At 52.9% G+C, this 9,609-nt stretch overlaps 1 pseudogene; it reads left to right on the top strand.

The window, feature by feature from the left end:
• The first annotated feature begins 8,379 nt into the window (after positions 1–8,379).
• On the top strand, positions 8,380–9,353 carry LOC144249405 (phospholipid phosphatase 2 pseudogene; annotated as a pseudogene).
• Positions 9,354–9,609: the final 256 nt, after the last annotated feature.

The raw sequence follows: 9,609 nt of genomic DNA, 5'->3' as shown, positions 1-9,609 counted from the left end.
ATCCCTAGTACCACAATAAATACATCAATAAATATCTTAAAAGGAATCTAACTATTATATAGACTCTGCAGGAGGTCCTAGTGCATACGGTGGGTGACCTTTCCTTCAGGAAACTGTGTGGGGGAGGCTCCTGGTTCCAGGAGACCTAGGGCCTGGGTGTGGGGACCAGGCAGAGCAAACCTCCTGCGATGGCTGTCCCCAGGCTTGTTTGTCCCTCCACCCTAACCAGTCTATTCTGTCATAGGGAAATCTGGCTTTCCTTCTCAGAAGCAACAGTTCCAAGCAGGTGCTAAGCTCAGAGGGAGCCATGAAGATAAGATCAGTTTCCTCCTCAGGGAGAAGAAGTCTAGGGCCAGAAAGTCCCACCGCTGCCTGCCTGTCCTGCCTGCCTGCCTGGGAACACAGCCTGCTCCGGCCTCCATGTGGGGAGGGCCTGCCTGGAACTCTGAGCCTCAGGCAGCCGAGTGGCATCTGGCCACTGTCCCTCCCTCTCTGGGGTGCAGAAGCAGGCCTAAATCCCTTGAGATGAGCTAGGCTGCCAACTTGGGTGTCCTCGCTTTTACTGCAAGCGGAGGCTGAGGCCTCTCTTTCCCATGAGGCCCCCCACCCCCTGAACTTCCTGCCTCTCACTGCTGACCTCCGGAGCGGTTTCAGAGGACAGATGAAGACTCTTCAGCCGCTGAGAGGATATCCACCCTGCTCCTCCGCAGACCCGATCCTGTACAGATACCTGAGGGGCAAGGCCCACGTATGTCCACTCTCCCTGCCACCTTGGGGCCTGTTTTCTTCCCTTTTTGTACAAACACACCTCTACTGAGCATTTAGTTTCCCCACTTTGTCCCTTCTGTGCTGTAGACATTCCCTGACCTCCTGATCCCTTCCTTACCTCACCAAGTCACTGCAGCCTTAGGCACCTTGGATCTTATTCTGGTCCCTGGCACCACCAAGGTCCCAGGGCCTTCTCTGTTGGTGTGAACGAAGGAAGGAAGGAGCACCCTTGGGCACCCACCGTGGAAGGGAGTAGCTCCACCTCTGAAATTTCACAGTTCAGTGTTTGATCATTCAGATCCTTTGGTTCGAGCTGTGGAATAGGAAAAAAGAGACACTGCTGGGCTTGGTGGCACCCATTTATAATCCTGGCTACCTGAGAGGCTGAGGCCGGAGGATCTCAGATTTGAGGTCAGCCTGGGCAACTTAGTCTCTGTCTCAAAGTAAAATTTTGAAGGGCTGGGAATGTATCTCAGCGGTTAAGCGCATCTGGGTTCAATCCCCAGTACCACCAAAAAAAATATGGAATTAAAAAATAAAAAGCCTAGCTGGGTGTAGTGGTGCATGCCTATAATCCCCAGTGAGGCAGGAGGATCTTGAGTTCAAAGCCAACCTCAGCACGTTAACGAGGCCCTGTCTCGAAGCATAAAAAGGGCTGGGAATGGGGCTCAGTGGTAAAGCACTCCTGGGTTCAGTCCTTAGTACCAAATAAATAAATAGCCTGTGGGAGGTGAGGAGGGAGAACCATGCCCTATTTCCTCTTCATGAGCCACTCTTCTCCCTGCTCCCAGCTCTGGGACAGGCAGCTGCAGTCCAGGGTGCCCCTCCTCCCGGTCCTCAGTGGCTGCTGTGCTCTGGCTCTGGGTCAGTGGCTTTCTGCACTAGGAAAACTGCTTTGGGGATGTGCTTGACCGTTTTGCATGAGGTTCCTGGTGCCAAGATTTACAGGGCTTCAGGAGCCCGGATGGTTGCATGGTGATGCCCAATGCCCAGAGGAAGTCAGGTGGCTGCCCAGGCCCAGAGGACCCTCCAAAGAATCTGCAGAGCTTCTGTGGTGGGAGGGAAACCATTTGAGCTTGGGCCTGGGGGCTGGTTCTCCACTGGAGAAGGGGGGACTCTTACAAACTGTTTTGTGCAGTTGGAAAGAATACCAGGATACTGAAAAATAACCACCAAGTCCTCCTCGGTGGTTCCAAACGATGGCTGTTCTCTAGTTCTACCGTCACACCAAGAAGGGGAAGAAGAGATGGCCTCTCACCCTGTCTTTGCAACTAACCTGGTGCCCTGTTAGATTTTCGACAATATCCTGGCCAGGAATAGTGACTTTGGCTCTGGTTTTTCTCTGAGAATCTGGTAAAAGCTATGCAATAAAATGCTCAGGTGCTTTTACAAGTGCCTGCCATTTCACAGGCTCCTCATCTGTCCTGCTTACAGGCAGGCCTTCCTGGAATGTTCCTGGGCCTCAGGGAAAGGAACAAACAGAGGCCCACAAACCCCACGCCTAGGTGTGGAGGAGTTATGAAATCAGGCTCACAGTCTGTTACGTTCCTTGAAAGATTTATCTTCATAACAACTTGGAAGGCCAGGTTTAAATTCAGCTCTGGTTACCTTTGCCCTCCCAGCCCTCTGCCTGCCTCCCCCTATCTCTTTCCATCCCCTGGGCCCATTCTGCACTGAGGAATCCTGCAGCACCTAAGTGGATCCCCCCACTCACAAGTCCTAGCTCCACCCCCACCCCTCTGCAAACAGCGGCTCCTGGGGGTCAGATGGGCACACTAGCAAAGGAGGGTACCAAGAGCAGAAGGCTACACAGACCCTGGAAGTGGACTCTGGGTTATCTGGGCAGAAAAGGTCAGCATCTAGAAGAACACTATTTCAGGCAAGCATCAGCTTTTAAAGTTTCCAGGCCATGGCTGTAGCTCAGTGACAGAGCAGTAGCCTGGCTCCCACAAAACTGGGTTTGGGTTCAACTCCTAGTAAAAAAAAAAAAAAGGAAAAAAGTATCTAATCTGTGATGGACTGACACTTTTGTGAAATAAGAATACAATTACAGTGCATTCCTGGGAAATGACTAGGAGCTTGGATATTGCAGCAAAGTTAAATTTTTTTTTTTAAACGAAGTTTGACTGTGTTGCTTCGGCTCAGGCTAAGATTTGAATTGAAGAGCTTGAGGGAGCCATGTCTTCCTCTTCTTTAAAAGCATTTAATTTAGTTGGGTTTGGTGACTCATGTCTGTAATTCCAGCATCTGGGGCGGCGGAGGCAGGAGGATCACAAGTTTGAGGCCAGCCTCAGCAACTTAGTGAGACCCAATCTTGAAGTAAAAAAAAAAAGGGCTGAGGATGTAGCTCAGTGGTAAAGCGCCTCTGGGTTCAATCATCAGTACCGAAACAGACAAAAAAGTCAAATGGTGATACAAGTTTCTAAATGCTTGCTTTCAATTTCTATACTTAGCTCATTGCAGTCAAGCAAGAAGCATTTTATTGACTGGCAATAGTTCAAAGACTACACCTTCCCTGGAATGGTGGTGAACACCCATGATCCCAGCAGCTCAGGAGGCTGAGGCAGGAAGGTCATGGGTTCAAAGCCAGCCTCAGCAATTTAGCAAGGCCTAGGCAACTCAGTGAGACCCTGTCTCTAAATAAAATGCAAAAATGGGGATGTGGCTCAGTGATCGAGTACCTCTAAATTCAATCCCACTCCCCCCCCAAAAAAAGAAAGACCACACCTTGAGTACTAGTAGTCGACAAAGAGGCAATGTGGGAGACACAGGCCCTCTGACTTAGCATTTTATGGGAGAGTCAGGCATGACTAGAGGAGGGTGCGTGGCGGTGCTGGTGAAGGGGTGCTGTGGATCAGCCCAGAGTCGTAGGCTTTCTATGAACAGTACAGGGAAGGACCATTTGGGGGAGATCTAGACCCCTGGACATCATAGGAACTCGAACATAATTTGTCAAGTCCATGGGCTGGGGCAGTAGCTCAGTGGTAGAGTGCTTGCCTAGCACATCCAAGGCCCTGGGTTTGATCCCCAGCACAACACACACACACACACACACACACACACACACACACACACACAGTCTAAAGTTTCCTGTCCCAAATTATGGCTCTCGGCCTCCACTGGGCCAGTGGCCAAGGGAACCAAAGATAGAACACATATTCATAAATAAGAAAGTCTGTTGTACAACAGAAGAAATTGACTCTGAAGTAGCTATCGATGTCATTAATTAAAGGCTCTCTGGAGTGTAAGAGGCCCAGGTACTAGGGCAGGCCTGATGGCTTTTTTCCCTTTTCTTTTCTATATTTCTTTCTTGTTACAGATGGAGGAGCAGTGAGTGTCGCCTGCATCTGGAGCTGATCACGTGATCACGAACTCTGACCCCACTGTCCCTGACTCTTTGATCACGTGACTGTGAGCTCCCATCACCGTGTGTCTGTTTTCTTTCCTCCTAGAATCACTGTCTGTATTATATTTTATCTACTGAAGTCACAGAACAGGGGCCTAGAGGGAACTAGAGGGTGTGGGAAGCAAAGACTAGGATGAGACATGCAGTAGAGGGGCCACCCCAGAGTGACTGACCAGAGCAGTGGTCGAGGCCAAGCAGGGCTTCCAGAGAGAAAGGAAGAGGAGAGCCAGCAAGGAGGCGCCTGCAGCCGCAGCGTGGTCCTTAACCGTGACAATCCCCGTTATTGCCAGCTGGATCACCCAGGTGGACCTTCAGGACCACACACACATACACATATGCACAAAATTAAAAGTATGTAAAGAAGCTGGGTGCGGTGGCACACGCCTGTCATCCCAGCGGCTTGAGAGGCTGAGGCAGGAGGATCCCAAGTTCAAAGCCAGCCTCAGCAACTTAGTGAGGCCCTAAGCAACTCAGCAAGGCCCTGTCTCTAAATAAAAATTAAAAGGGCTGGGGATGCGGCTCAGTGGTTAAATGTCCCTGGGTTCAATCCTCAGTACCAAAACTGAGTATCCCCCCACAATAAAGAAGTACATAAAGAGGAAAAATATCATTTAAAAAATATTTCAAAATCATCAAATACCTAGAAATATCTCTAAGGTGTGAACTGCCCATGTACCCTCCACATGAGACATGGCTGTACACTGTCCCAGACACTGTCTTCCCTCTCCCCAAAGGTAACCTCTAATCTGACCCCTAACCCCACGGATCATCTCCATACCCGATGTACACTGAGTCAGGTAGCATGTACTACTTGTGTCTGCTTCGTTCACCGTCATGAGAGGGACCATCTCTCAGTACTAAAGGAAGCAGTGGGCCAGAAGCAGTCCAAGGGCTCTGTTTTCCTGACCCTCAAGTTAGAGTATCTGAAAACTCCAAATGGCAGGTGGCGGACTTCAGCTCAGCCACCTCCCGTTGTGTTTTTAGCAATTGTGGCGCCAGTTTCCAAAGCTGGCTCCTTTCCAAGTAGCGAAGTGGCTCTCTCATTCCCAGGTATCACACCTGTGGTCAGCACCATCCGGAACCAAAGAGAGGAGCTGTCCTCTGTGCCATCCACCTGGTCTGCACTCAGAGCCAACCCCGTGCCCTTTTGGAGCCGAGTACTTTGACCAGGGAGGTGCTGTGTGTTTGTGTGAACGGGGCAGGATGTGGGGGTAGAGGGCGTCTGTGGTCTGACTCAGTTGTAACTGGGTTCATCCCCGGATCTGGGGCTGGAATAGAGCCCTTCGACTCCTGTGGCTGCCCAGTGTGTCAACGATTAGCCGCAGGGACCACCGTTCCTGGGAGCAGATGAGCAGTGGTTTAGGAAGGGTATTGTTCTGTTCTAGCAAAAGCCAACTGATGTCAAGTGGCAGAGGAGGTGGGTACGCTAAGTAAGTGTGTGTGCGCATGTCTGGGCAACTTGGGGCCCGTGAGCGTGGGGCCCGTAGAAGGAACCCACCTGCCCACCTCGGGACAACGTTTGCCAAAATATTGCTCTGGTAGTAACTGGACGGCAGTCAGAGAGAGTCAGGACAGAAGGCAGGGGCGACTTCTGGAGAATTCCTTTTCTTTGCCAAGGCGATTTCAGCTTCATCTTGAATATAAGTCAGAGCCCCAAGAGGATTTTAAGAGAGAAAAATCTCTGTCTCTTTGGTACTGGGGAATTGAACCCACAGGGGCACTTACTCACTGAGCCTCACTAAGTTGCTGAGGCTGGCTTTGAACTTGCAATCCTCCCGCCTTAGCCTCCCGAGCACCGGGGTTACAGGCCAGTACCCCCCCACCCCCCCCCACCCCCGGCACCCAGCGTCCCAGACCTTTTCCTTTCTTATTTTGAGACGGGTTCTTGGTCAATTGCTGAGCCTGGCCATGCACTTGCGATCCTGCTGTCCCAGCCTCCTGAGTTGTCACCACACGGGCCCGCTCCATCTCAATGGCTCCATCTCCATGGCTTCGGGGTCACACTGCCCTTTCTATGACTCAGAGACAACAATAGTGCTAATTTCCAGTTCCTTCATCTCTCAGGTTGTTCAAGTCATCTCCATTTCCTCCCCCCTACTCCCCTCCCCTCCCCTCCCGTTCACCCTGGTGGGTCCTGGGCGTGGTACCTAGAGGTGGGAACCTGAGGGCAGAGGGTGTGGGAGTGCAGAGGGGAACGGAAGGCCCTGGAAAGTCCCTGGGAGCCTGGCAGCTCGTGACCACAGCTAAGCCTGTCTAGAGAAGAAGCCTGGGTTTGAGGGCAATGAGGAAATGATTGCTATTCCACGGAGGGTGTGTGCAGCACAGACATGTGCACACGTGGCCCAGGCCTGCTCTTCCTGACGGCACGGGCCAGCTCCTGTAGCTCAGGTAACCCTGCGAGCCTCTTTCCCCTCCTGCAAATCCTAAGGCCTGTTCTGTTACTGACCTAAACTTTGTATGAAGTGTCAAACTCTCAGAGGTTTATTATTTTATTTTATTGTATTTTTTGGTATGGGGCATTGAACCTGGGGGTGCTCAACCACTAAGCCACATCCCTAGCCCTTTCTAAAATATTTTGTTTAGAGACAGGGTCTCGCTAAGTTGCTGAGGCTGGCTTTGAACTCTCGATCCTCGGCCTCAGCCTCCTGAGCTGCTGGGATTACAGGTGTGTGCCACCGCGATTGGCCTCAGAGTTTTATTTAAAATGTCTTATTCTACCCTTGTGCTTGATTCATATTTTGGCTGGGTATAGAATTTTAGGTTGGAAATCAGGCATGCTGTTGCACATTTATAATCCCAGCGATTCCATAAACCGAGGAAAGAGGATCACAAGTTCAAGGCTAGTCTCGTCAATTTAAGGAGATTTTCAGCAGCCTACTGAGACCCTGTCTCAAAAGAACAAATACAAAGGAATGGGGGTGTCGCTCAGTGGTAAACATCCTGCCCCCCGAAGAAGAAGAAGAGGAGGAGGAGGAGGAGGAGGAGGAAGAAGAAGAAGAAGAAGAAGAAGAAGAAGAAGAAGAAGAAGAAGAAGAAGAAGAAGAAGAAGAAGAAGAAGAAGAAGAAGAGCCTTATTCTCTTATTCTATCCTCACATTTGTCACATTTGATTTATATTTTGGTTGGGTATAAATAGAATTCTAAGTAACAAAAATTGTCACTTTTTTTTTTTTCATGGTGGGGTAAAACCCAGGGCCTCACCTACGCTGGGCAAGGCTCTACTGCTGAGCTACATCAGCCTCTGAGAGCATTGTGTTGCTGTGGATACCAGCCTCTCAGGTCCCTGGATTCCTCAGTCTGGGTTCAACCAGGAGATAGAATCTCACAGTGATTTAAACAGGGAGGCTCTCACAGAGAGTCTTAAAATGACCAAAGAATAACTGTGAATGTAAGAAGACTCCGTGACACCCCAGGCTGAGGGTGACATCCAAGGGAGAACACATTTGGAAGGGGGGTCTTCCCCAAGACCGGGGCTCGGACCTCCCTGGAGAAGCTGCAGCTCCGCTTGTTGTTGGCAGGGCAGTTCTCTGGCTTACGGGCCAGGGCTGGTCTGCAGTTGTGAGACCAGGGGGAGGCAACACTTCCGGGCACAGGGGAGCCATGGCAGGCAGCTGGTGTACCAGGGGGCAGGCTGCTGGGGGGGTAGATCTGGAGTGTGCAGTGCCCAGGGCAGAAGGATGGAAGCATCGGGAGGGAGCAGAGTGTGTGGCTGCTGCAGAGCAGGGCAGGAGGGGCTTCCCTCCACCTCTGACTGGTGCTGGGGCTCAGATGTCCTAAAGGGAAAGTCCCGTCCTCCCACAGACACTCCAGGGCCTTCTTTCTAGAGAGCTTTAGCATCAGGCTCCCTGTAGAGGAGAAATTCCACCCTTTAAAGCTGAGAGTGTAGCTAGGCATGGTGTCCCTGGCTTGCATCCCATCTGTGGGGACTATGTGTGTGTGTGTGTGTCCTGAGGCAGGCGGATGGCAAGTTCAAGGCCAGCCTCCAAAGCTTAATGAGTCCCCATCTCAAAATAATTATAAATCCATCACAGTGGTGGCACCTGTGTGTAATCCCAGGGGCCCCAGGAGGCTGAGGCAGGAGGATGGCAAGTTCAAGGCCAGCCTCAGCAACTTAGTGAGGCCCTAAGCAAGTCAGTGAAACCCTGTCTCAAAATAAAAAATAAAAAAGGGCTGGGGGTGACCCTGCGGCCCTGGGACGTCGTGGGCATGGCCCGGACAGGGGCGACATGGAGTGGAGCCTCTCTGCCCTTCGACATCCTGACCCTGGTGAACACCCCGTACAAGCGAGATGTACCTACTACCCCTACTGCCCGGACACCGTCACCCATGGGCTTATGGCCGGGTCACCATCACAGCCACTGTCATCCTGGTCTCAGCTGGGGAGGCCTACCTGGTGTACACTGATGGCCTCTGTTCCCGCTCTGACTTCTACAACTGTGTGGCTGCCCTCGACAAGGTGCTGGGCACCTTCTTGTTCAGGGCGGCCGTGAGCCAGTCCTTGACAGACCTGGCCAAGTACGTGATCGGTGGTCGGCGCCCCAACCTCTTGGCCTTCTGCCGCCCAGACTGGAGCCGGGTCAACTGCTGGGTCTGTGTGCAGCTGGAGAGGGTGTGCAGGGAGCCCTGCCAACGTCGCCGAGGCCAGGCTCTCTTCCTACTCTGGTCACTCCTCCTTCAGGACATACTGTATGCTGTTCTTGGCGGTCCGTCCGTCCGTCCGGTATGTCTCAGACTTCTTCAAAGCCTGAGCCCTGCGGCCCTGCCTGGAGGAGGCGGTAGAGCGCAAGCCCAGCCTGTCCCTGACAACCACCGTGGCTACCCCGTCTCCTCCTCCTGAGCCAGGACCTCCAGGCGACCATCTGTGGGCCAGCTCTGCCCTGGGCCCGGGTCAGCAGGAGGACAGACAGGCCCCAGGTTCCCAGCTAGTGGCAGAGGCAGCAGTGCCCCCGGGGGGCCAGGCGTCCTGTGGGCTGTCCCCGCTGCTCCTTGAGGAGCCCCTGTGTGGGGTGGGGAAGGGCCTGGGAGCCAGGCACCGGGCTCCATGGTGGGTGTGCACGTGGGTCTCTATAAAGCAGGCATTGGTTGAGGGCCTGGCTGCCAGGATGGCTTCCTGCTTCTCTCTGACCAGAGGACCCCAGGGCGCAGTAGGGAGGAGCCTGGCGGTGCAGACAGCAGGTTGAATGCGTTGAGGGAAAGCACACCCCTGGTGCAGGGCCAGAAAGACCAGCCAGACTCACTGCCCTTCCTGAGTGCTGCCCCTTCCCCTCCTCACCCCTGTGTATGCCCCAAGGCCCTCCACTGTGATGGGCCACACCCTCCGCCCCTGCGCAGACCGGTTCCAGGCCCTGCAGGAAGACTGTCCACGCCTTCCCTGGGCCCCCACGGGACTCTGGCCTGAGCCCTGCCGTCCTGGCCCTCTGTCCACACAGCGGTTCT

Source organism: Urocitellus parryii, chromosome 11, assembly GCF_045843805.1.
Source record: "Urocitellus parryii isolate mUroPar1 chromosome 11, mUroPar1.hap1, whole genome shotgun sequence".
In the NCBI taxonomy this organism is placed as follows: domain Eukaryota; kingdom Metazoa; phylum Chordata; class Mammalia; order Rodentia; family Sciuridae; genus Urocitellus; species Urocitellus parryii.
Note: the sequence above shows the minus strand (reverse complement) of the source record. Positions and strands in the feature narration are given on the sequence as shown.